This window comes from Mastomys coucha, unplaced genomic scaffold (genome assembly GCF_008632895.1).
Source record: "Mastomys coucha isolate ucsf_1 unplaced genomic scaffold, UCSF_Mcou_1 pScaffold16, whole genome shotgun sequence".
Taxonomy (NCBI): Eukaryota; Metazoa; Chordata; class Mammalia; order Rodentia; family Muridae; genus Mastomys; species Mastomys coucha.
Genome location: NW_022196898.1, coordinates 18069228 through 18096363, shown reverse-complemented (window position 1 = coordinate 18096363; position 27136 = coordinate 18069228). Strand labels below are relative to the sequence as shown.

The 27136-nt window shown below is 41.2% G+C and overlaps 1 protein-coding gene and 1 long non-coding RNA gene across 3 annotated transcripts in view; both read right to left on the bottom strand.

The window, feature by feature from the left end:
• Positions 1–27136, bottom strand: part of LOC116092976 (IQCJ-SCHIP1 readthrough transcript protein) — a 764408-nt gene that overhangs the window by 283283 nt on the left and 453989 nt on the right. The window lies entirely within an intron of this gene.
• On the bottom strand, positions 10869–15003 carry LOC116092983. The gene is made up of 3 exons (XR_004119583.1): positions 14530–15003; positions 12555–13801; positions 10869–11187 (listed from the first exon to the last, which is right to left on the bottom strand). It is a non-coding gene; the product is annotated as an uncharacterized LOC116092983 (long non-coding RNA).

Here is a 27136-nt window from a genome sequence, read left to right as displayed (position 1 = left end):
CCCAAGTGCTGGGATTAAAGGCGTGCGCCACCACCGCCCAGCTGGACATCACTTTCAAACATGGCTGCTTCCTTCTACAAACTTTACCTTCATTGTTTGGGATTAAAGGTGAGAATAAGGGCATGTCTGTATTTCAGCCAGAGGGATTAAGTTGTATCACTGCAGCCTGTTCACACAGACCTCGGTCTTTGGATGTGATCCCTTGTCAGAACAGTCATATGCTAGATTGAGATTTTTCTACTGAATAGGAGCAATTGGAGGGGGAAGGGGATATGACAAAGGAGCAGGGGTAGGGACAGGAGAGGGGAAGTGAAGAATCAACAAAAGCAATGTATAGATGAAAGTGCCACAATGAAACCTATTATTTGTATGTGAATTAAATAATACTAATGAAAATGTAAAGTAATTTTCAAAAAAGTGTATGGCAGTTTTAAGTGCATTGTTTATAAAACTTAAGGATTGCTCAAATGAGTCAATAATGATTCAATATTTTTCTAATCACAAACATTTTGACCATTGACAATTATATAAGAAAGACTATAGTGAACATCTTTGAATGTATGTATATGTACAAGTAACATACTACATGGATTTATACACCATGCACATGCATTTCTACCATGTGGAATTATTCTTTACAAAGTACATTTTATATTGGAATTATTGATGAAAAAGATGGGAACACATATATAAGTCAATATTTTTTGAAGCTTCAGTCATGAAAATTTCTGCAATTGTAATGGCCTCTCAGATTTAGGGGTAAAAAGAACTTTAATTATACTGTAAGCCTGATATCTTACCCTGCCAGATAGAACTAAGTTCAGGTTCTACAAAACACCTCAGACACCCAACATTTCCTTCAGACTGAGTCTCTCCAATGCATACAAACAGGGTTTGTTTATATAGCTGTGCCAGACTGAAACTGGCAGAGCCCTCTAACCCGAATGGGAATGTCCTGGAGTGGCAGATGTCTCAACTTCGCTGTCCTGGACTTGTAATTCATGTGGTTGCATTAGTTTCTGGTGAGCTCTGTATCTGCCCATGTGCTTTGGTTGGCTCCCTGCCTGACTGGGAGGCACACCTGGCATCTGAGACAACTGATCAGAAACAGCTTCTTTAGAGTCACCTTGGGAATCCCTGGAGCTGTTCTTCACTTCTGTGACAAAATAGGATGTTGCTGTGATGAAAGAAGAGGTCAGAGGCCATGCAGAGGGCCTTGCATCTGGGAGACAGCTGTTCTTATTCATCTTATCCCCCAAACGTGCACATAGACACACGTAAGCACACTTCTGAGACATAAATAGCCTTTTACAAAAGAAGCAAATGCTCATTGTTTCACTGGAAGTTGATTAGCATCCTCCTTGGGGGCAGGGCACAGTGTTTCCACCAAGTTGGCTTTACTCTAAATACTAGAGGTATCAATGAATAGCATGAAAAGTGGGCAATACATTTGAGTTTCGTTGAAAGGTGCCCTCATCATGCACAAGGATTAAGAGAGCTCAGTACATGTGAATAACATTTTTGCCCCTTAGAAACCTGACTGCCAAAAGGAAGCAGTCTTGAGTGTCGGAGACTGTCACATTCACTCCCCTTACTGAATTCACAGTGCGTTTGGGTGGACAGGTGGTGTGTTTGGGAACATGTATAATTAATCCTTTTTCTCTCTTGTTACCATGTTCTCAATCTTCCCAACTTTCTCTATTCAATGAACCTGCAGGGTTTCAGCTGACAACCTGGACATACCTGTCTATGGAAAAATGACACCACATCTCCTAGTGCTTCTCATCACTTGGCTTGCCTGTGGTTTTTTTTCCCCCCACAAGGGTAACTGAGATGACTCAGATGCCAGAAAGCTGTCAAGCATTTGCTTACTTATCAAAGCACAGCACAATGGGATAGGTTTTACATGGCCAAGTATCTGTGCAAATCGCAGAAAATAGAAGTTTTCAGGTGTGATCTGATTGCCAGAGCCATTTTGCAACAGTCAGGTTAAGAAATTCCAGGATAAGAACTTTTGATTTTTGTTTTAATTTAAAATAGAATTTGTAGATCAGAGAGAAAAAGGTGCTCTCATTCTGTTTCCTGGTCTTGTCGCTTACCTGACATAGACTGTTAATCTTGGCACTTAGTAAGCTGCACACAGCCACCACAGAGCAATGGCCACAGAGAAAGCACCTAGAATTATGCTGGTCATGTGAGGGATGCAGTTACCATTGTGGGCCTGCCTCTATTGGATCGTCCACAAAAATGTCCTGCCAGATGGACTATTTCTCAGGAATCACCGGGCCAACTTCTTTGGTGAGCTGAGGCAATGAAGGGAGAAATAGAACAAGTATGTAATCTTTTCTTTGCATCTTTCTCGATATCCAAATCTCTGATAGTTGCCACTGCCTAATATCCTTCTCTGTTGAGACTGGGTGCATGTGTGTCATTGTTACAGATGAGTTAAATCTTCAAAGGATGCCCTATATGCTAAGAAGTAATTCTGCACTAGCAGTGTAGTTCTAAAATGCTATTTCTTTTTCCTTCTTCATTGCCCACTTCTTCTATGATAATGTGTTTGCCCAGCATCTCCTGCAATAGCATCCAGAAGAAATTTTGATAGTTGTAAAATTAACAAGGCATTGTCACACTTTTTATAGTTGCTTTCACGTAGTGTATTATGGCACAAAAGTAGACGAATCTGTGCTACTCTGTAGGCAGGGAGCCGGCGTGGAGGGTAAAGGGCTCTGCCTCCAGGACACAGGTACTGGCTCACCCACTCCTTGCTGATTTGTGATTGCCCAGTGTATGATCTTAGAACAGGATGGGCTCTGACCTGTGTCAGTACTGCCATCCATAAGTTGGGACAAACACATCGTCCATTTACCCAGCCACAGCATGGCTATGAAGATAAATTTGCCCTTGTTAATGTTTTTACTACCTGACAAAGAACAGCTGTATACATCACTGGTTTTACGTTTTAGCTCTCCTTCTTAGGATTTCATTTTGACCATGATAAAGCAAACACCGTAGGTTAAGAACCTTGACTATATAATGTTGCACAAAGCACTGCCATTTGTTTGCTTTCTGCAGGCCAAATAAAGCTAGAAAGCAGAGGCTAGCGGTTCACTCATGCAGCAGACTTCTGGACGGCTGCCTAGATTAAAAACAACAGTAACAACAAACAGAAAGGGCACGGTTTCCCCAGCTATAGAAATTTGTTTTATGGGCTCCAATAAATTCTTGGCAAATAAAAAGGGCAAAGCAAGCTGCAGACTTGGTTTGGCTGCAGCCAAAGGATATCCCTTTATGGGGACGAGAGATGGTTTTCCTCGAAAGAGGAGTGCCAAGACTCGGGTGGACGCTGGCTGGTGGGGAGGACAGAGCTTAGCTGTCATTGGCAACTCTGTACGGCTTCTGTCTTGAGCTCTGCTAGTTCCCCTCTTTTTAGAGCAGAGGGAGAAACCAAGGGCAGAGCTTCAAATTGGCCCAGATATGAAGGTTGTCAGGCGTGCAAGTCAGCAGCCCAGCATGCAGGGTAACAAAGAGGCAAGGGCTAGTCTCAATGAGGGTGTCTCTTTCTCTCCAGACATTTTGAGAGATATTTATAAATCAGGCTATGGGAATGCTATAGCCAGGCACTGTTATTGACCTTTATTTTCTATTGAAAAAGAAGAAAGGTATTCCCACGCTTTTAATCAAGAGATAAATAGTGATGGGGACTCTGGCTTCTGTGTTTTCTTTTTTTAATTGAAGAGATGTCCACAGTTGACCTGATGTAAGTTTATAGCCAGCCTACCACCCCTAAGTAGATGCAGATCTTACTGAAAGGCACCTTGAAAGCTGCTGAAAGGGCTCTTAGCTTGGCTAAGGAATACTGAGAAAGGACAGACAGGAAGGAAATTGAAGAGAGATGATGTGATTTATATGACCAATCAGAGGGTGGACAGCTTCACCATGTGGCTTCTGGGAAGTGTCAATAAGACTCTTACAGAAGTTCCAGAACCCTTAGTTTAAGCAGGACTCATGAAATGAGAGCCTTGCTTATCACTCCCTGCCTTATTCCCTTGAGGCAGCATCTGTCACTAAATCTGGAATGAAGCTGCCAGCCAGAAAACCCAAGTGTTCCTCATGTCTTAGTACCTCTGCACAGCACTGGGTTACTGGCATATATATATATGTATGTATATATACATATATACACACACACATACATACATATATATACATATGTATGTATATATACATATGTATATATACATATATATACATATGTGCATGTATATATATACATATGTATATATATGTATATGTATATATACATATATATATTCCTAGCTTTTATGTGGTTGCTGAGGATTTGAATATGCATAATGCTTTTACTCTGAACCATCTCCTTGGCCCTATAGTTGTTATTTTTTTTTAATTTTTTTATTAGATATTTTCTGTATTTATATGTCATATGATATCTCCTTTCCCAATTCCCCTCCAATCCCCCCCCAAACAAAAAACAACATGAACCCCTGCTCCCTCCCTCCTGCCCCTCCCCCTGCTCGCCACCCCACCCTCTCCTGCTTACTGGCCCTGGCATTCCCCTAAACTGGGGCATAGAACCTTCACAGGGCCAAGGGACTCTCCTCCCATTGACGACCAACTTGGCCATTCTCTACCATGCATATATTGCTGGAGCCATTAGTCCCACCATGCGTACTCTTTGGTTGGAGTTTTAGTCCCTGGGAGCTCTGAGGGTACTAGTTAGCTCATATTGTTGTTCGTCCTAAGGGGCTGCAAACCCCTTCAGCTCCTTGGGTCCTTTCTCTAGCTCCTTCATTGGGGAAATGGATGGATCTGGAGATTATCATCCTGAGTGAGGTAATCCAATCACAAAAGAACACATATGGTATGGACTCTCTGATAAGTGGATATTATCCCAGAAGATCAGAATACACAAAGTACAATCCACAAACCACAAGAAACTCAAGAAGAAGGAAGACCAAAGTGTGGATACTTCATTCCTTCTTAAAAGGAGGAACAAAATACCCATGGAAGGAGTTGCAGAGACTAACTATGGAACAGAGACTGAAGGAAGGACAAGCCAGCCTGATATAGCTATCTCTTGATAGGTTCTGATAATACCTGACTAATACAGAAGTAGAGGCTCACAGCCATCCATTGAACTGAGTATAGTTGTTATTTCTAAGAAGTTAATTCTGAATTCACGACTTATTCATGATATGCTGACCCAAAATGCTAAGTTGTCTTTTCAGAAAAAAAATCATATTCCTTCAATACCTCTTTCAGTTTCTCATAATGCTACCCAAAATCTCCCTCCCACCTTTATATAGGTGTTGTAATAGGTCTCCAGACCTTAGCACAACTGACGCCATGATGGAATTACCGTTCAGGCTTTGGAACCCAGAGTGTAGATAGCACCAGAAAGACCTAATACATCAAAGGCCGTAGTTTGGGAAAGTTCCTAAATGTATTAACTTTGCTTTTTGGCTTTTGTAGTTCTGCTTCTGGCTGTCTTTCCAAACTGAGGTGTGTCTGGATGTGCTTTTGTTTTTAAAAAGCCCAGTTTGACAAAGGCCTGAGACTGGACTGGGCTTCGAACACTGAGTGTAGTCACCAGCTGCTAATAAAGACTATCTATTGGCTTGAATCCATGCCTGAGTGGTCTTCTCTGATGGATGCCTCACAATCTTGGCTTCTTCTCCCCCTCCTCCACCTATTTATTTATTTATTTATTTATTTATTTATTTATTTATTTGTTTACTTATTTCACTTTTCATCCCCATATCCTGCCTCCCTCTCCTCTCATCCCTCCATCCCACAACTCCTCTCCAGTTCTTCTCTTTTTCTCTGAAATGGTAGAGGCCCCCCTCTAGGTATCACCCAACCCTGACTCATCAAGTCTCTGCCTCCCTCTCCTCTCATCCCTCCATCCCACAACTTCTCTCCAGTTCTTCTCTTTTTCTCTGAAATGGTAGAGGCCCCCCTCTAGGTATCACCCAACCCTGACTCATCAAGTCTCTGCAGTACTAGGTACATCGTTTCCAACTGAAGCCAGACAAGGCAGCCCAGTCAGGGGAATGAGATGTATAGCGGCTTTAAGAACAGCCTAAACTCCAGTTGTTAGGAGATGCGCATGAAGATCAAGCTGCTCTTCTGCTACATATGTACAGGGACACCTAGATCTGGCCAGTGCTCACTCTTTGGTTGGCAGTTAATGTTGGCTTCTTTATGCATATGAATCCAGAAGTGGGGTCAGTGTTGTAGTAGAGACAGTGTCCTGTCCATCACATCAGAGACACTCAGCATGAAGGAAAAAAAACAAACCAAAGGCCTCTGAGATTCATGTTCTTATCATGGTATAGCCCATCCTAACTGCTATGTCAGCTACAGGAGGTATTGCTGTTTTCACCACCATCTTCATAAACTAATGACTAACACTTCCTGAGTAACTAGCTTCCTATATGGCACCATGTTTAGTCCTGGAGTTCCTCACAATCCCCCAACCAACCCTCATATAGCTGATGGGCTCCTCCCTCCTGACGTCATTCCTACTTTCCCAGAGGATGATTGGGGTAGAAGAGAAGGTGCTGGAAATCCTGAACGTTCTAGGAGTTTAAAGCCTCAGTCCTGGCTTGTAGCATTCTAGGTCAGCTCTGGGCAAAGTGGCACTGTAGTTGGCCTTGAGGACTTCTCTTCTGTACCTCTTTATTCCCAACAGGAAGGCTGGGAGCAGAGGAGCAGGTTTGATGAAGGTGTGATGGGACCCAGGCCCCTGACAGAGGCCTGAACTATGAGGCAGCTGTGCATGGTACAGAGGGGAGTTTTAGTGGTCTGTGTACCGATCATCAGGAGGCCTCATTGTGGAGACAGCTGTGCTTTGGTTCTCTGGTTTGTGTTCATAAGGATTCCTTTTGATATGATTCTATGTTGTTGTTGTTGGTTTTTTTTTTTTTTCAAATCTATTTTTATCACACTTTCTTTTTGGGAAATCACAGATTGACCCTGAGTGAAAACCGGGAGTCTTCCTATACTTAGCTTTTTGCATTGTTTACATTCCATCCATGTCTGTCACATCCACTCCTTTCTCTCATCGGGGCATTATCTATGTACATGCTGTTTAGGCTGGGCAGTTTGAGCACACATTGCTGAGAGTAATGAGGCTCACCTGATTCAAGTTAATGGGGTTCACAATCCAGAGGAGCTGTGCTTTTCTATCTCCTATAAAGATGTCAGAGAGGCCAGCCCCCTCAATTTAATTTACCTGTTCAAATGCAACAGCCCCTGTTCTTAGCTTCCTGGCCAGTCTTTGGCCACTGTGAGCATCTGCCAGCGCAAATCTGACATAGATGCTCTCTAAGTTCCATCCCTAAGTAGCTTTCCCCTTTCCTCCTTAATCTCACTGAATCTAATTTTATCAGTCAGTACTTTCAATGAGCCCTGAGCTCATTGATTCATCTAGACTAGCGGGCCAAGGAGCTCAAGAGCACCTTCATCTCCTCTCTCTGCCCCACAGGAGTGCCCAGGCTGCAAATGAGATCTGCCAGGCCTGGTTTTTACTTGGGAACTGGGGATCCAGACTCAGACCCTCAAGTTGGCAAGGGGCCTTAGTTTCCTTTCAAGTTGTGATAAAATACTATGGCAATAATCAGTCTAAGGGGGAAAGCGTTTCTTTTAGCTCATAGCTTTAGGTCATGGTTCATCATGTTGGGGGAGTCAAGGCATCAGGAGCTTGAAGAAGCTGGTCATATTGCATCAGTCAGAGCAGAAAAAACATAGCAGTGCTGACTTCACGTTCTTAGTCTCTCTTCTTAGTCCAGGATGCATCCCCACATCCCGTCCACTTGGCCTGTCCACTTAGTGAATGGCGCTACCCACATTGCACAGGTCTTCCCACCACAAATAGCATCATAAAGATAATCTACCACACATATGTCCAGAGGCCCAACTCCCATGTGATTCTAGATTGTGCCAAGTTGACAGCTGACACTAACCATCACACAGGACAAGCACTTTCCCCATTGAGCCATCTCTTCAGCTCCCAGGCTCCGTGGTTTAAGTCTAAAATTCTAAAGTTTAAAGTTTAAAGACCAATGGCCCTCTACCTAGAACATCCTCATTTCCTTGGCCTGCCCTAGAACCTTTTCCTTGGAGACTCAGTCAGAGAGTTACCTCTGATGAAACTTTTCTAACTTCCCATGAAGGCATTCGCCTGTGTCTGTAGGCCCTTGGTGCACCCACCATTATAGCAATGGCACATTTCATTTCTCATGTCTGTCTTCCAGTCTGCAGCTCTTGACTGTTCCACAAAGCCCTGGAGGGTAGCGTCTGCTATTCCTTGTGTTACTGTGTCTCCTGGAGCCACCACAGTGCCCACAAGTAGCATCAGCCTTCTATTAAATATCTATGAAAGTAATCCAACATAATTTTAGTTTAAGTGAACAGCTTTCCCAGAAACTCACCGGAAATGAAAGTTATTTTAATTTCAAGCTTTCTCTTCACCTTCAGTGAAACCCAATAGTTTTAAACTACACAAGAGCCTTTGTGAACTTGTTATTGTCAAAGTGTCCTCAGAACTGTGGAGGGCTGGGCTGGGAGGAGGTAGGGTGAAGGAAATACAATGGAATGTGCTGGCATTTTTATATTGATTCCCTTACCTGATCTTCCCAAAATGCAAGTGAGAAACATAACATCACTGTGGTTAGGTTTAAAGAAATAAAGCAGCCCCAAAACAGAATGATAAAACCCAAAGAAGAATATTCGCTCAGAATTCTTAAGGGGCACTCAAGTCTGAACAACAATTTAACTGAAGTTGGTTATGAGAAGAAAACTTATGTAAGAGAAAATGAAATTCTGCATTGCAAAGGACCTCTGTAAATCTGGTCAAAGAACTCATGCATTGCAGTTGGAGAGATCTGCCTTCCACACCAAATAGAAGGCTCATGCCTCAGACTCTCAATTATTGAGCAAAGGAAACTTAAATATTTTGTATGTATTCCTCTTTATCAAAAGATGCATAAGAATCTGAGAATGCTGAACTTCACAAATTCTGACTCCTCATTTCCTTTACTAAAACTCTAGGTCTAACATATGATACATATATAAACTTGTGAAAGTTATATGATCTCTCTGAGGGTATGATTCCTCACCTGTGAGATGAAGATAATGATGACATCTTTCCCACAGGGACTTAGAAAAAATTTAGTATAAATATATTGAAATGGTGAGCAGCTCAGGGTTAGCAGTCATTATTATCATCTATATACATCATCATTGTCCCACCACCACCACCACCACCACCACCACCACCACCACCATTATCTAGAGACCACAGTGATTACAATCTGCAGAGGAACATTGTCCCAGTAGCCTTTGAGCTGTTACTATTTCATAATTTTGTATGAAATCTCTTTATTTTTGTTCAGTCCTTTACTTGGTATGACATTACAGTTTGAAAAAATAAGGACAATAATTATATCAAGCACAAAATAAATTCATCAATCTATTGATTATTTAGTTACCCATTTCTATCTGATCATCTGATTAATAACTGTTTTCAGTCTGCCTTCATGTCTTTTGTATTTTTGTGATCGTTTTGAATGAATAGTGCAGGTCAACATGAAATAGGACTTAAAGGTTTTTATTTTAAAGGTAGCATAAAATACAAAAAAATCAAAATACATAAATAAAAAGTCCAATTTTGATGTCTTTACCATGTGCTCCACTTTTGACATAGATTCATCCAACAGTAAATTCCATTTTGTCTTAGAGAATCTCAGAAGTGAAACATGCAGATGTTGGTCTCAATTTATAAAGCAAATTCATAGCTTTGTTATTTATCAAAGTGATAAAGTGTTTTCTTAGCTTCAGCAATGTTGTTTATGTGGTTAATTATCCTTGTCTTCATCTCTGTCCAAAAGGGAGTTTTATTTCTGATCTCTTTAAATTTATACTGACTTGAAATTTGGTTTTGAAAAAGTTAGGAAATTCAATAGTCACCTCATTTAATCAAATAAATAAACTAACACAGGGAAAACAGCCATGCATCTGAATGAGGTAAGAACTTAGGTCCAGAGAGTAGACTCGCCTAGCTGAGAAAACCTAGCTGAGAAAATTCATAGGTATCTGATATTCAATATCCCTGAGGAAGATTTTTTAATATTTATTGCCTTGATCTCAATAGTCTAACTCTGAGGACATTTTTAGTATAATCATTGCAGCTAAAATCGCACCAACATAAAGTGCTTTCTGGATTAAGACCTTTAGGCCATCTCAACTTCCTGATTAATTTTCAGTAGACTGTGTTTAATGATTTGTAATTTCGTTCCATTTTATTTTTTATTTTACTCAAATTTTCTTCACCAAGATCAATTCTTTTCACTTAAATCTTATGTCAGTATTCATTTTTGTCACTGATAAGTTATTTTAAAAATTATTAAAGCTTTGGACACAGTTTTTCTCCTATGTTCATTATTTATGCAAAGTGGAGTTTCCTTGGACCAGGTTTTTCTTAATGAAATAACTTAAGAATAGTATATATATTCACTAATTTTTAGATTGTAAATTTTAGCAGTATATTTTTAATACTTATAGAGCTTTCAATCTAATAGTAATGTTAATCATTTCTATTAAGAATATTCCTGAGGAATTTTTAAAGTATTAAAAGTGAGTACATAATATTTATATTGATTTTTATGTGCACAGTACAATGTTCTTTCTGTCCCTTCAGACATCACTTGTGAATAAGAGAGAAACTTAAGATTCTTTCTTTTTTGGGAATATGAACCATATTGCAGGGTAAGCCACTGCCCAGGAGTTGGCCAATACAAAATGGACTTTGTGGAGTTTGTGAGATTTTTGTTTTGTTATTTTTGCTATTACTTACTTGTTTTAATATTCATTTTTTTGAGGGGAGAATGAAGTTGAATGGGGAGGGAGGTGGAGAAGGTCTGGGAGGAGTTGGGGGAGGGGACATAATGCTATCAAAATAAATTGTATGACATTTTTAAATATAACAAACACAAAAATCTTTTTTTTCTAGCTTTTCAAAATATATACAAGACATCGTTATTATTGTTCATAGTCATTCTATTGTACAACATAGTACAAGATTGTATCACTTATTGCGTAACTTAGTATATACTGATTAACTTCTATTCAATTCATAATGATTTATTTTTTTCCTGACTTACACTTTTGCAATAAACATCTACAACTTTGTAAGTAACATATGTTTACTTCTTAGATAATTCATGAGAAAAATTGTGTAGAGGTTTTTGGATTTGAGAGAGATGGGGAGGGGAAGAAAGATAAGGAAGAGGAGAGTGGGGCAGAGGAAGGAAAGGAGAGAAGGGAAGATGTGTTTAGAAATACACAAGGAGTTCATGGTGCCAAAGATGAAGGCAAGGAGGGATGGAGAGACCCAGGGGTACCGTGAGGCAGTAGCAGAGGCCTTGCTGCTATATTGATGGATATCTTAGGTATGCTGCTAGAGTCAGATATTTGTATGAGAATGATTTCAAGTGTGTCAGTCTCTGGATGAATACTGTTAGTGTCACAGTTTCCATCCAAGTTACTTACAGCTCACAAACATTTGATGAGCAGCTGGTATCCTATACAGTAGGAATCTAATGGTAAGACACTGTGCTACTGAGGAGGTCCTGGATGGTGTCAGCACTGTGTGCTAAGAGTGTGTCAGTGACTTCACTGCTGATGTGCCTAGGGGTAGGGACAGTAAGCCTCGCTTCTAGAGCCTGACAGTATTAAAGGAACTGAAGTGTGTGTGTGGGGTGTGTGTGCGTGTGTGCGCACACCCCCTGCCCCCATGTATGGCGTTCCTGAAATGATATGCTAAGAAGTTGGCATTTGGCTTCTGAATTTCACTTCTACTCTACCTCTACTGCTCTACTAGCCCATGGCCAGGGGCTAAAGTTTTTTCCCTGTAAATCAAGAGGAGAAGTTCTAGACTAGGAATTAGGTGGTCACCTTTTTATTATGTGGGCAATGTTTTTCATTTTCATGAGTTTAGCTAGAGCATAGGTGCTTTTACTTTAGAAATGATAGTTTCTTTTATTTGTAAAATGATGTGAGATACTTGGAAGAGAAAAAAATGTATGAAGACAGAAACAACCATGAACAGGAGGCTTTTTTCTTTTGATATTATCATACTTCATTGTGTATTTATGTCTGTTGTAAAGGAAGGAAAGTTCATGTTGAAGAGGTTGTGACCTCTGACTTCTAAGACTCATTCCCTAAACTTGACCTAACCGAGTATGCCTCTTTCATCGGTAAATAGGGATAGTTCTTACCTTACTTTCTTCTTACAGTTTTTAAGAGGCCAAAATATAATAAACATGGAAAATTTGTCACATTCTGTAAAATATTGGATAAGAGTAATGTTGCTAAATATGGAGGTTGCTTTAGACTTTGGGGAACTCACAAAATACATAGCACCAACCACGTATGGGAGGGGTTATTGTTTTACATGTCTGATCATAGTCCTTGGCTCCGTCATTTCTAAAGCCAGGATGAGGGATAATATCATGGTGGTGGGAGCCTACGACAGAGGGTACATGCCTCATAGTGAACAGGGAGTGGTGAGGGAGAGATCAAAAGGAGCTTGATACAACAGAAGGACACATGTCCAATGAACTACTTTCACCAAATTGCCCAATTTCCTATCATTTCTAGGACCTCTGGAAACCTGGAGGACTGACCACTCCACCAGGAGGCTTTTGCAGATAATTCCTATTCAAGCCATAATAGTGGATTTTCAAAACACAAGCACATCTGCCGTGATGGGCAAGGTGGATTTCTGAGTTCTCCCTCTGATTGCTTCCTATGATTTTTGCTAAACAATACCAAGAATGTTAAAACTCCATATTGCAATGCTATTTAGAACACGAATTTCAGTTAATCCACCCTCCGTGTGAGCAAAGAGGGTAATGTCTTTTTCAATGCTGTTGTATACCAGAGCATGGATCCAGGCAAAAGATGAAATACCACGCTAATGACAGCTGCGGGAGAGATAAACACTCTTCCAGCTTCAGAAATTGTCTGCCAATAGATTTGGTTTCAAGCTTCACATGATAAGTGTTTGATGTGGAAAGAAAACAGGGCACCCTAGTGGAGACAGAAGAAAGGGGGAGGCCACAGGGGACTCTCGCGGCAAGTGTCTTGGAACTATATTTGGTATTTCAAGTGTGAAAACAAACTGGGTAGATGCCTTAAGAACAAGAAAAAATAATACTGAATCCAATTCCAAAAAAACAACAAAACCAAGAACAGGTCAGTTGCGGCCCATCACCCTCCACAAGAGCTTGGATTCCTGCCTGGTTGGTGAACAAGTGAGAAGGTAGTTCCTCTGCTTCCCAAGGCTCTCTGTTGGTATTGTCCTCTCAGTGCATCCTCATAATGCATTTGATATCATCTGCTGCAGTTTGCCACAGAACTGCCACCTCAGGAGGAGCCCCTACACTCCGTTACTTGATTCTCTTACCTAGGGAGAAGGCTTGTCCTGGGGGAAGAATACTGGGTTTAGGGAAATATAAACTTTATATAAATTTAACTTTGCCCCATACTAGCTGTGAGAGCCTGAGCATGCCTAACCCATTTAAACCTGGAATTTCTCATATATTAAATGAAAATAATATCACTAAGAGCTACAGTGGGGATTACTGAGGTGCTTTTTGGGATTTCTCAGTATATAGCTGGTGAAGACACACCTCTCATGGTGTGTAGATCAGTGGTTCTCAACCTGTGGGTCATGAATCCTTTGGGGGTTGAAGGTCTTTTTCACAGGGGTTGCCTAAGAACATGGAAAAACAGATATTCACATTATGATTTATAACAGTATCAAAATTATGGTTCTGAAGTAGCAACACAAATAATTTTACGGTTGGGGTCACCACAACATGAAAAACTATATTGAAGGGTTGCAGCATTAGGAAGACTGAGAATCACTAGTCTAGATCTCTCCATTCTTGCTTTTCTGCTTCAGTTTCTCCACTTCATGACTCAGGCCTGAATAGGTTATTCCTCTAAGTTCCTGGCACATGGTTTCCATTGCTATTGGATAAATGCTAACTCTTTCATTTTATTGGTTATCAGTGCTGTTTTTTAAAAAAAGGCCCAAAATAGAGTTCAATAGGATAGATGTTTATTGTTTGAGTTATGCTCAGAGGCGAGTGGTCCAGGGCTAGCTGGAGAACTCTATCATTTCTTCGCTTTATGCATTTCCTTTCTTTCCATCTTTTGGCCAGTAGGATGAGTAATGCCAGAGGAGCACATACCAGCGTTTCCAGGAACAGGCTTTCAAAGCAGCACTGAGCCCTTCTGACCTTAGTTAAAGGCCACATCAGGCTGACAAAGGGCAACAGAGAACAAGATCTTCAGCTGAAAATGTGAGAGTCTTTCAGTGAAGAAATAATGGATAGTATAAATAGTAAACAACCTCTGCCCATGGTGTAAGAACATCATTCTCTTTGCCACTGCAATCACATTTCCTTCCTTTCTTGGTACTTCATGTAGGAGCACTCGCCATTTTTCAGACATACAACCTGCTGGCTTACTGGACAACCTTTGAAAGCCTGCGTCCCCTCAGGCCCTGCCTACCTTCTGGACTCCTCCTACTCACTATTGGAGCATCAACAAGAGCTCTTTCTCTCTGGAACCTTTCTGATGCTTCTACTTCACCTGATAATTTACAACCGGCATACTTCTCTTAGGCATTATTATATATTACTTGATTAAAGGCTTTTATTGAGGAAATATATCATCTCAGTAAGATGGACGTTTTATAAGAGTAGAGATTTGACTTTTATTTTGAATCCCTAGAATGTGTGATTTTCCTGGGTTACATTTGACCTAGATATAGTAAATGATTATCGCTTAAAGAAAAGTAGGATAGTCAAGCCAGTTAATTCTACACTAAGGCCAACAAAAGGAAGAGTGGCTGAGTGTTGGGCTTACCTATCCTTATGGGTAAATTAAAAGTAGAAAGGAAAGAAATCGGAGGATTTGTGGTCTTATTTAGAACACCAGCAATCTTCTTTTTATTAGACAAAGTATTTAAGCTGTCTATTTTAGGGTGAAGATGTTGAGGCACATGTCAAGGCACATGTCAAGGGCTTTATCCATTCATTAATGCCAGAGACAGACTCTTACTGATGTGTCTTCTACAGAACTATTTCCTTTGTATCTCATTACTTTGAAAAGATCCTCAAATGATTTCAAATATTGGTATATCCAAAGACTGACACTGAGGTGAGATGGATTTATTCAGGACATCTTGAGTCAGTTAGCAGGATTCTACAACTCGGCCCCAGTCTGCTGCTGAGAAGAGAAGGTGAACAGAATGAGCAATGTCTTGTGACTGGCAAGATGGCACCTGTCTGGTCCAAACACTGTAGTACTTTCATGGCCTTGTGTCATGGAAACTATGTGTTCCTTCATCTGTTTGCTCTTGATCATTTCTACTTATGTCTTTAGGGTTCATTTTTGACAAACATCCAGGTTAAGTGTTTTGATTTATAAATTCTAGTATCCGTGTTGGAGACAGCATGGAAATCTCCATCCATAAATTTAGGTTTTAAATCTGTAGATGTAGCAAGCTGAATCACTGGGGACACATTGCCTACTGGCACGTGCATCTACCAGCTTTCTGGGCTGCCTCCCTTGCTTCCGGTGCTTAGTAAGATCCCTCATTCTGCCTTGCTGAGATTTAAAAGGCATTGGCTTTTACCCTCACCTAACCTTTTGAGTCATTTCAGTGGCTTCTTCAGGATTCCCCGTGGCCTGAGAGCTCGTCTCCTCTTATTACCTTATGTATCTCAGTGCTCACTCCCCAGGATTCTAAGTCATGTGAGGGCCTCTGCTTCTACAACAGCTATCTAACTCTGCTTCACATTAAGCCACAAATGGAACTCAGTGAGTTCCCTCTGCCTTCTGCAGGAGACACTTATGTATATGTATCATTTTGTTAAACTTTAAGTGTCAAGAGGAGCTATCCTAGCATGGACTACACCCACACTTGACATCAGACATCACTCAGATCTTTCCACTTCAGATGTCTCCTACTCTCTCTGAAGCTCCAGCTTATACCAAACTGCTCGTCTTCTCTTTAATTCCATGTCTGGCTCTCTTTCCTCCTCCTTCTGATCATTGATACCTTGTGGATGTTCAGTTTGTTTTATATTTTTATACAGAGAAGGTTTTCTACAATTCTCTGTGAACCTAGGTCTCCCTTTGAGTTTCTCCTCTGTCCCTCAGATCAAGGTGGCAACAGCTGTCTGCTGAGATGGCTGGCTCAGGTTGTCACCTCAGCATGTGTGTGGGCTCCTTGACTCTGCTCATATCTCTCCAAGTAGTTTTGCATTAAAAGTCTCTTAAACCATCTTACTTGAAGTCTACTTCCTTTTAAGGTAGTTAGACATTTTGAATAAATGTTAGTGGTGGCCGAGGTATTGTTTGATGGAGTAAGATCTTGGTTTCCAAAGCCTGACTATGGTCCTGTTTGTAGGCAAACAAGGCAAAGCCTTCACTGGTCCAGTGTGAATTTTAAAAAGAAGGGCAATGGAGCATTCTGAACGGGGTTAACTTGGAGTGCTGCATTTTGTCATTATATGTTTCTTAGCTCCTTTTGATGAAGGCCAAAAGTATACTTATATGGAATGTGTGTGCTTTTTTAGAAAATGTCTTTACTTGGAAAAGAAGAATGCTATGAGTTGGTGTCCTGAAGTCTTTTGCAGGTGAACAAACAATTCTGAATCCAGAGAGTTGAGGACTCAGGGACCTTGGGAACAAGGTGTTTGTGAATTTGTTATCCCAGAAAGACACAGAGATGGGTAGAACTTACCTCTGAATGACCTGCCAGCTTAGCATAGGAATGAGGGGAAACACTGCTCTTGGTGTTTCTCCTGGAGATAGTCATGAATGCTTCATGGGACAGATGGTTTGTAGCAGCCATTTGTAGCTACCGACTTAACCTCAAGGTGACTTCTTTGCATGCTGAGAGTTTCAGTGAAGCAATCCTAACGAGAGTCTGTACTTGAAGATAAAGCATGGCAGGCAGCTTAACTAGCCATGAAATAGCACCATGCTTTCTCTTCAAGTGCAGACTCGGGTTTTGAGACCTGTTATTGCCAAGTCCCCAAATCCATCCAAAACTCACTTTCCTCACTTAGAGGATTACAGATGTGATCAGAAAGATCTCCAAAAGTCTATGATCATGAGAACCCTAAGTCAAACCTACAAATTAATTACTGGGATTTTAATTTATATATACATATATGTGTGTGTGAGTGTGTGTATGATGGTGCACACATGTCAAAGGACAACTTTCAGAATTAGTTCTCTCCTTTTACCATGGGAGTCCTGGGGATTGACCTCAGGTCATCAGGTTTGGTAGTGGGCACCCACAGAACCATTTTACTGGCCTATTAATTTATCTTGTCAGAATTTTAATGTCTGTCTATGTATTGTGATGTTTAATCTGGCAGAATAGAAACATACCTCATTTCAAAGGGAGCCTGAACCTACTATTTGCAGCCTTCTGATTCTTCACACTTTTAAACTTCATCTCTGATTATAGAACTAAGGGTTTCAGCTTCATGGAAAATCTCATTCTACCCACTGGGGAAGTCATCACTAATGCACTGGAGCATCATGGGGTGGCCCTGTTGGGCACAAGTTTTCTTCACCTTTGATTATTTTTCTGTTGTAGAAAAGATTGCTTTTCACTTTTGCTACATCCAGGATACTGTACCCTACAGTTTGCCTAGATCCTGTTTCACATATTTATAAATCAAGTCTTCCTCACTAGTACTAGCTTTAGTCTGTGAGGTATTCTTATTGGAGAGTACAGAAAGAACCATTACACAAGAATGTGTAAGATATACCATAAAATGCTTTTAAGTTCTAAAATGGATTTTATTTCTTTCCCCAGATCCTTACTTTGGAATTTCATCCTTTTCAACCTGTCTGTCTTTGTGGACATTGTGATTTCCCTGGTCTGAAGTTCACGGATTACATCAAGTTGTTCAGTGCTGTTGAAGTTGGAAAACCATAGAGAAGCCTCCAAAGTCACTTACTGGGCTACCATCTGCTCTGTCTTCAGCTCTCACAGTGATCAGAGAGCCAGTTCCCTGACTTTACAGCTGTGGCCACCCCTCCTTTAATTTTGAAGATGTTTAGTACACCAGGAGGTCAGTGGGTATGAGGACCACTCTGGTCTGTCAACAGCCGCACACTTGGTCATCAGGAAAGGACTTGCCCTCTCTGAACTGACATTTACAGATGTTCACGGATATATGCAACTCTCTCCGCCAGCAGATCTTGCTGCAGCCAGTGACTAATTGAATCTCATTTGCCTCGTCACTGATGGGGTCACTGTAGTTTTTTCCCTGGAATTTATGACAGATGCTAGCCAAAGGGCCCTTTAGAAATTGGTAGAATTGGGTGAATTTTAAGAGAATGAGGCTCTGGGGCACAATTTAAGAGAATTATGCTGTGGATGGACACTGTGTTGAAAACCCAGCATACTCTCCATTTTCATCTGCATGGATCTAACCACACAACAGCCAATTAAGCAAACAGCCAGGCTTCATGGTTTATCAGGCAGTGTTTCCATCAGCTAAGGACTTAGCGGACTGAACAATTTGTGTATTTGGGGTAAACATATTTCAGAAATGAATGCACTCAGCCATCTGAGTTTATATTCAGACATGGAATTATGGTTAAATATAGAAACAATTGACTCCCCTCTATGCTGAAGACATTGGCAATGAGTTTTCCAGAGATTAGCTCCATAGATTTCCGAGCTTCGGTGGCAGCTGGGATTTGTGCTTTATGGACTCCTGCACTATTTGTGATGGGCACGGTCTTGGATGATTGATGCCTGGTTTATTGGAAGTCAGGCTCTCAGAACCATTATATGTGAGCATATAAAAGTCACTTTGACTATAATTTCAAATGTTGTATGCTACTTGGCATGGACAGAGTCCAGTGTTTTCATTACTAACTCCCTTCAATTAACTTTGCTTTATCTTAGCAGGTGAACGTGTCTGATTGTTACCCAGTGTCAGAAGGCAATTAACCCACTGACACAACACAAGGAAAAACATGTTCAGAAACAACGCAAACATGCTCAGGAAAAATTACTTGGTATTTTTTTCTTCTTAATTAATTTCCTAGCTATCAAAGACTGCCTTCAGCTTTCTTTTGCTTGAGCACATCCGTTTTCTACAAGTTGCCATTTTATCAGCCATCCAAACACAGGGATCTGTTATGTCCACATGACCCCCAAAGGATGGGACAGCTGCATGCCAAGCCTTCAGTCTTCTGATAATATTCTAGATCCCTCTCACACTGGGGACAGCCAGGGTAAGTAGAGGGCAATACCTAGAGTGGCTCCATAGTGATCTGAGGGTTGTCCATTTTGTGATTATGCAGATGGGTGAGAGCCTGGGCAGTGGCACATATAGCAAAGAATTATTTGAGATAACTCAAGTCAGTCTTTCTGAACTTGGAGTGCAAAGAACAACTCTCTACCCTGTGTTAGAAACATCTGGAAAAGAAGCAGGATTCACAGGGGTTGGAGAGATGGTCCAGGTGGTAAGATGCTTAGTGTGAGTATGAGAACCTGACTATATTTTATATAGGTCTTCACCTATGTAAAATCTATGCTTGCTGACACATGTCTGAGATCCCAGAGATCCCAGAGAAATTCCCAGAATAACAGGTGGATCACAGATTCTCCCCAGTTAGCCAGAATAGCTTGATGGGGAACTTTCAGTTCAATGACAGACCTTAATTCAAAATATGTAATGGAAAACAACAGAAGAAGACAGTGAATAGCAGTCTATGGCTTACACAGACACACAGACACACACACACACACGCACACACACACATACACACACATAAATATACACACATACATGAACCCATACATACACAAATACCACACATACATGCAAATTTTAAAAAATAAGTGTTGCACAGAAGTGCCATCTATACAAACTTTCCAGCATAACTTCCTTCTTGCTATGAAGGCACAGTCGCTCTGAACTCTGCCCTCCTATGTCTTGTATTTCTTCATGTAGATAGAGAGGAGGGGGAAAAGTGAAGATCTTTCTGTCTGGTAGAGTCCTTCGTTAATTTTGCTTTACAGTGGATTACTTGATAGATTGTGTAAGGCCTAATAGGAACTTCTCATCACCCTATAGCTCTTACCAGGAGGAGTATCACAGAGAAGGCCTCAAAGGCCCAGGTTCATAACCTGGTTGAAGATGGAGATTGTTTCTTTAAAGTTTTCACTTTTGTCCATAGTCTGGGATTTTCTGGGCTGCAGCAATGAACTCCTAGAGAATGCGTGTTGTGTTTTGAATATATTTGACCCAGGGAGTGGCACTGTTAGGAGGTATGGCCCTGTTGGAGGAAGTGTGTCGCTGTGGCTTTGCAACCCTCCTCCTAGCTGCCTGGAAACTAGTCTTCTTCTGTTTGCCTATAGCACAAATTATAGAACTGTCAGCTCCTCCTGCACCATGCCTGCCTGGATGCTGCTATGCTTGCCACCATAATGATAATGGACTGAACCTCAGAACCGGTAAGCCAGGCTGAATTAAATGTTGCACCTTATAAGAATTGACTTGGTCATGGTGTCTCTTCACAGCAATAGAAACCCTAATATGGCGGGTCTGTATTTGATTAGTCATCAGGGCTAGACAGGAGGGAAGTATCTTGTCCAGACAGCATCTATTCTTCTTAAGGTTGCTCTGGTGTGTCTTCTTCTCTTGTCTCTACAGAGTGATCAAGTGGCTCTCTGTGACTTTACCAAGTACACTCCCTGGAATCCCAGGCTTGTCTGCTTTCTCCAATCTTAGTATTCACACCAACCTTTACTGAACATTCCAGTGTGTGTCAGAATCTCTTTGAAAGATTCTCAAATACTCTCCTTTCACCGTCACAACATGCTTTCCAGGAGATTGCTACTTCTCTTATTCTACAGATAGGGATGCTGGAATAATACAAGGTGAAGATACACATTGAGGGCACACAACTAAAAAAAATTCTGCCCCTCTTCCACCCCAAGGCAAGACTTTGAGCTGAATAAATGCTGATTAACTGCTCACTTCACCTATTTTTTCTTTTCTGAGGTCACCCGAGTCATCTACTCTGGATGAGGACAAGTTCAGTGGAGACTGCCATCTGGATAGGTATACCATAGCCCTGAGCACTCACCAGTTGATCACTGTGCTTTGAGTGTCACCCGGAGACAGCAGACTTGTGTTATGAGAAAGGCTGAGACAAAAGTTTGTGTAAACAGAGCACAGGGAGCCACAAATGCCTATGGGATCAAAGTAAGGTTTTTGCAGAGAAAACAAAAGTAATTGGATTGGATTTAAAGGAGGCAGACACACTCCAGATACAGAGAGTGGAAGGCTTGCACAGAGGGATAGTGTATGCAGAGTGGCAAGAGGGGGCCTGGATGTTCCCAGAGAAAAGCCATCTGATGTTGCTATCAGATAGGGACTGTCTACAAAGAGTAGATAGTCTCATAACTGGGTAGTTGCTTTTGTAGCTCTGAGTTTGTGGAAGTGTCTGGTTAGTATCTCCATATGGTTAAGGCCTGAGACAAAAGAGAGCATGAAAAGATTGTGGCAATTGCATTGGGAGATGATACTTTTCCTTAAAGGTAAAGAAGGCAGAGAAAGGGAAGGACCTGACAACAGAGCTTATTGAAAACCACAGGTTTCATGGACCTTTTGATTCAGGGGGAATAAGTAGAAAGTGCTATGGCTTCACTGTGGAATTTCCCTCATAGGCTCAAGTGTTTGAATACTTTGTTGCCAGCTAGTGGTGCTATCTAGGGAGATACTGAAGCCATCATAGGTGGGGCTTAGAGGGAGGAGTTGTGGAGCAGGTTTTTGAGCATTGAAGCTTGGCTGTCCATGCTTCACGATCTTTGTAGTGATGTGACCTGTGACCCACAGAAGACAAGGACTGAGCCTCTCCTGCTGCCATGCCTTCTCTGCCACCATGGACCATGTCCTCTGAGACCTTGACTCAAAAAAATTTACTTCTCCTGGTTGTAAGGTATCTTGTTATAGTCATGAGAAAAGTAGCTAAGACAAGTAAGGCGATCTCATTTTAGCTCTGTAGAATGTATATAGCATGAAAGCCCCACACCAGGGGACACAGAAGCAGTAGCTATATACTATATCCATCTTCCTTTGCTCACGTATGAGAGATTTGGTCCATTTCCAAGCAGACAGAGCACTGGGCTATGGATAATCCTCATGCAAATTTTGTTGGCAAATACTAGGTTAGGATATAGGAACCAACAAAAACTTTCTAATTCCATTGGGGTTCTTAGTAAGGCATCAAAAAGTATGAACTCAAAGAAAGAGAAAAGCCACAGGGAGGTGCCAAGTGAGAGGGGGACATGAGAGATGAAAGGGATAGTGGTAAAACAAGCCAGCAGGGTAAGGGAGGATCCGATGTGCACTGGGAAAGTCATCATGGAAGTGTTGAACCCAAGTCTCAGTCATACTTGGGATGCTTTCTCAGGGTGAAGGAGAGAAATCGATTGGTGAGGACGTGAGAATTGTAGAGGACAGCAGGTCCTCTCCTCCTCCTCATCACATTTCTTAAGGAGTGAGAAATAATTGAACAGTAGAATTCAACACCACAAGATTTTCCTGAGTTGAACTCTAGTAGTTTTACAAATAGATGCAGCTTTCTGAGAGAGACTTTAAACACAGAGGGAGAGAGAAAGAGATGGCCCAAGGGCAAGAGGGCTTCTGCTTTGGATGAATGAGAGGGACCGACTGGGTTAATTCATCCTGAACTGGGGTGGGCTAGGCACTGACTTCTCAGTGTAACAAGGCTGTGCCAGTATCCAAGATATGTCAGAGTCTGTGAATATTGGTCTTGAACTTGTTCTTAGCTTTGAGATCTTGTTGTGAATCTGTCCATCTCTGGCTTCCTTGGTCCCCTCTGACTTAATAGAGCATAGGTTCCTCCTTTCGGGATTGCCAGAATTAGCAAATAAAAATGCAGGAGTATTTAATCTTGAATTTTACATACACAAATTAGGACTTATACTAAAGAAGTATTTATTTAACCAAAATTCAAGCTTACAATCCCATTTTTCATCTGGAAATGCTCTTCTTTCACCCAGTGACTTCTCTTGGTTCCAAGATGTCCAAGTTTATTTTATTTTATTTTATTTTTGTTTGTTTTTGTTTTTTGAGACAGGGTTTCTCTGTGTAGTCCTGGCTGCCCTGGAACTCATTCTGTAGACCAGGCTGACCTCGAACTCAGAAATCTGCCTGCCTCTGCCTCCCAAGTGCTGGGATTAAAGGCATGTGCCACCACTGACCGGCCAACGTTCAAGTTTATATTTGAATGTTTCTGCCTCTGTTGCTGATATTTTGCACAGTGCTGATCTGGAAGTATGTAGCACAGAATGAGGTGGAACATTGAATAGAAGAAAACTCCCCAGTGGTTTTAGAGCTGAGTCCCTCTGACTGAAGTCCTTGGCAGGTCCAAGAATTAGTTCTAATTTTACTCTACAGTTTCGTCACACCTTGTTAGAATATAGAAGGCTTAACACACATGCATAAAGTTTATCTAAAAAACTAACATGTAATTAAAATTGTGTGTTCATGTGTGTCTCACACAGAGTTGTCCAGAGTTATGTTCTATGTGTGTCAACAGTGACTATCTCTTGTTAATATTTAGTGCAATCATTTCTGTATGAGTACACTGTCACTCTCTTCAGACAAACCAGAAGAGGGCATCGTGTCCCATTACAGGCAGTTGTAAACTACCACGTGGTTGCTGTGAATTGAACTCAGGACCTCTGGAAATGTAGTCATTGCTTTTCACAACTAAGTCATGTCTCTAGTCCCAATTTTGGACTTTAAAGTGTTAACATGAGACTGTAATGTTTGATCATTGGGCCTGTCTGCGTGTGTAAGATGAACGAACATCTTTGAAAGTCTTACCAGTTTAGTTATATAGCTGAATGAGTTCCTGGAAATGACACATTGCTTCCCTCTTTCACCAGTGAAAAATAACTTACGTTTTGGTGCTCAGAAATTAGTATTTTTGGAAAGTCTCCCACGTGGTATCTGCCCTTGGACTGTCCTTCAGGAGGTAGAGACTTAGAGACGAACAGCTTAGATTCCTTCCATGTGAAGAAAGCCCTCCTCTCTGCCGACAGGGGTGTGACAGCCCTAATGAGGATGAATAGCCACCTGTCCAATGCTGCCTGCTGCCAAGTAAATATCCTAAGTGCTGCTGGAACCCTCCTTTCAGCTATTCTGCTTATTGGAACCAGAAGTCTTACTGAATGTGAGAGAGAGAGAGAGAGAGAGAGAGAGAGAGAGAGAGAGAGAGAGAGAGAGAGACAGAGACAGAGACAGAGACAGAGACATAAAGGGAGAGACCGTGTGTGTGTTCATGTATGTGCACATATGTGCATGTGGATGAGTGTGCATGCATGCAGATGCCAGATTAGCATCAAGTGTCTTCCTCAATCAATTTCTGTCTATTTTTTTGAAGCAGAGTTTATCCCTGAACTAAGAACTCACAGATTTGGCTACACTGCCTGGCCAGCTCCATGGAATTCTCCTTTTTCCATCTCCCCAGTGCTTGGATTATAGATGAACACTGCCATATTTAGCTTTTTATATTGGTGCTAGGAATCCAAACTCAGGTCCCCAGGCTTCTTCTGTTTCCCCAGGCCCTGGAATCTTTTAAAACATATTTGGAGTTCGAAATGGGAGTGCCCCAAACTTTGCCATAGATTTGTAGAAGGGGGTTGTGGACTGTCCTTAGGCCCAGCATGAACAGGGGAACATTCCTATTCCAGCTAGCCCAGGAACTAGGGAAGAGATGAGCTAGCATGTTGTTATCATCCTGGGGTAGGAGATGATACATAGCGATGCTGTCCATTTGTAAGGGTGTATGTCTCAGTATTAACATATGCTTCCTCACCATTGCATGTGATAGACTGAGAGAGGAGCAGAGTGAAGGGAGCCACTGAGACAGTCAAGCAGCCAGTAACACAATCTGCATTCACTTAGCACTTTTTATTCATGACATAGATTTCTAAATTAACTTTTATCTTTGAGTCCTGATTACTTATGGAAATTAGGGTCCAGTCAGTGAGGATAAAGTGATTCATTCTTCCTGCCTTCCACTTAGGTGAAAGGATACTGCCCACAACCCTTAGCTTCCCCATCCCCCCGCCCCATCTGGTTGTTGCTTCTTATCTTTCTGGGGGAAAGAAAGAAGGATGATTAGGGAAGAAACATTCCTGTGACCCAAAGTACCCAGAGACAAATATCCTTATCACTCAGTTGTCTTTATCTGATCGCCAACATAGTTTTTCAATTACAAAAATCCCAGGTTTATCTGACAGATTTAATTTGAGGAAGAAAACCCAAAGCTTTTAATTTGTTTCTGGAGTTTCAAAGGACTGTTCAGTTATCTTAGAACAAAACAGTACAATCAGCATAAAACTCATCCCCATCCATCCATCCATCCATCCATCCATCCATCCATCCATCCAGTAATTTTATACTGAACAAGAGGTATATAAAATGATGAATAAAAAATGGCACCCTCTTAAGACTTTCTATCTAGCAGGGACGATATCACCACCCCCTCTCAAGTTATGTATTTCAAATGTTTACACAAGGGTAATTATGTAGGAATGACTGATAATGTGCAAGGAGATGGCTCAGCAGGTCAGAAAGATTGTTGTGCAAATAGAAGGACCTGACTTTGAATCTTCAGCATCCAGGTAAAAAGGTTGGCATGACTCCATGTAGCTAAACCCAAGTATTGGTGGGAAGAGACAGGTGATAATTCGGGCTTACTGACTGCCAGCCTGGGGTTGGGGTGGGCACTAAGCTCCAGATTCAGTGAAAGGACCCTGTGTGCTACTTTGGCTTCTGCTTTGTGTAAACACCATGACCAAAAGCAACTTGGGGAGGAAAGGGTTTATTTGGTTCATACCCCAGTCACAATTCACCATTGAAGGAAGTCAGGGCAGGAACCTAGAGGCAGGAATAGAAGCAGAGACTATGGAAGAAAGCTGCCTAATGGTTTGATGCACATGGTTTGTTCAGCCTACTTTCTTATACAACCCTGAACCACTTGATTATGGATGGTACCATCTACAGCTGTTTGAGGATGCCCACATAAATCATTAATCAAGAAAGTGTCCAACAGACAAACCTATAGGCTAATCTGATGGGGGAATTTTCTCAAGTAAAGTTCCCTCTTTCCAGATAATCAGGACTTCTATCAAGATGAAAATAAACCAACAACAACAAACAGCAACAACAACAACAACAACAACAACCAAGCAAAACCAAAAGCAAAACCAAAAGCAAATCAACAACAAAACTTAACAGCATATCCTGTCTCAAGGGAATTAGCAGAGAGTAAGTGAGGAAAATATCTGATAATCTTCTTTGGCCTTTGTGCATGGGTGCATGTACACACACACACACACACACACACACACACACACACACACACACACTACACTAGAGAACCAGACAGCAACTCAGTTCAAATTCTATTTCTTCCACATACTGTCTGAAAATTTGGACAAAACCTTTATCTTTTGGTATTCTGGATTTTTACTTATAAAGGAGGTAGTATGTATTTCATCAGCTTTTCAGGAGGATTAAATGTATTACATATTTATTTAAAAAAACACAAGATCATAGTATAAAAGGTAAACATATAATCAAATAGAAAATTTCTTTGAATATTTCTAATTCCTTCCCAACACTCCCCTATAGCTTCTTCTACTCCTTTCTCCTTCACCCTTGCCAAGTACACCTGCATTTGTGTGACAAACACAGACACAAGACAGTAAATTGGTTATAAGAAAGGATCTTCTTTCCTCTGAAAGAAGATGCTAAGTTGTGTCTGGAACTTTGTTCTTAATAGGGCCATTGATTGCTGTAAATATTTATTGTGCTAAATATAATCATGGGAACTTAAGGAGTAAAGTCAAAATGGCTGCTCAGAGGCGTTTACACTCTGGAATGCAAAGGAAATAGGCAAGTAGCCAAAAGAGAAAGACAAATTATGGAAAAGGTGCTATATGCAA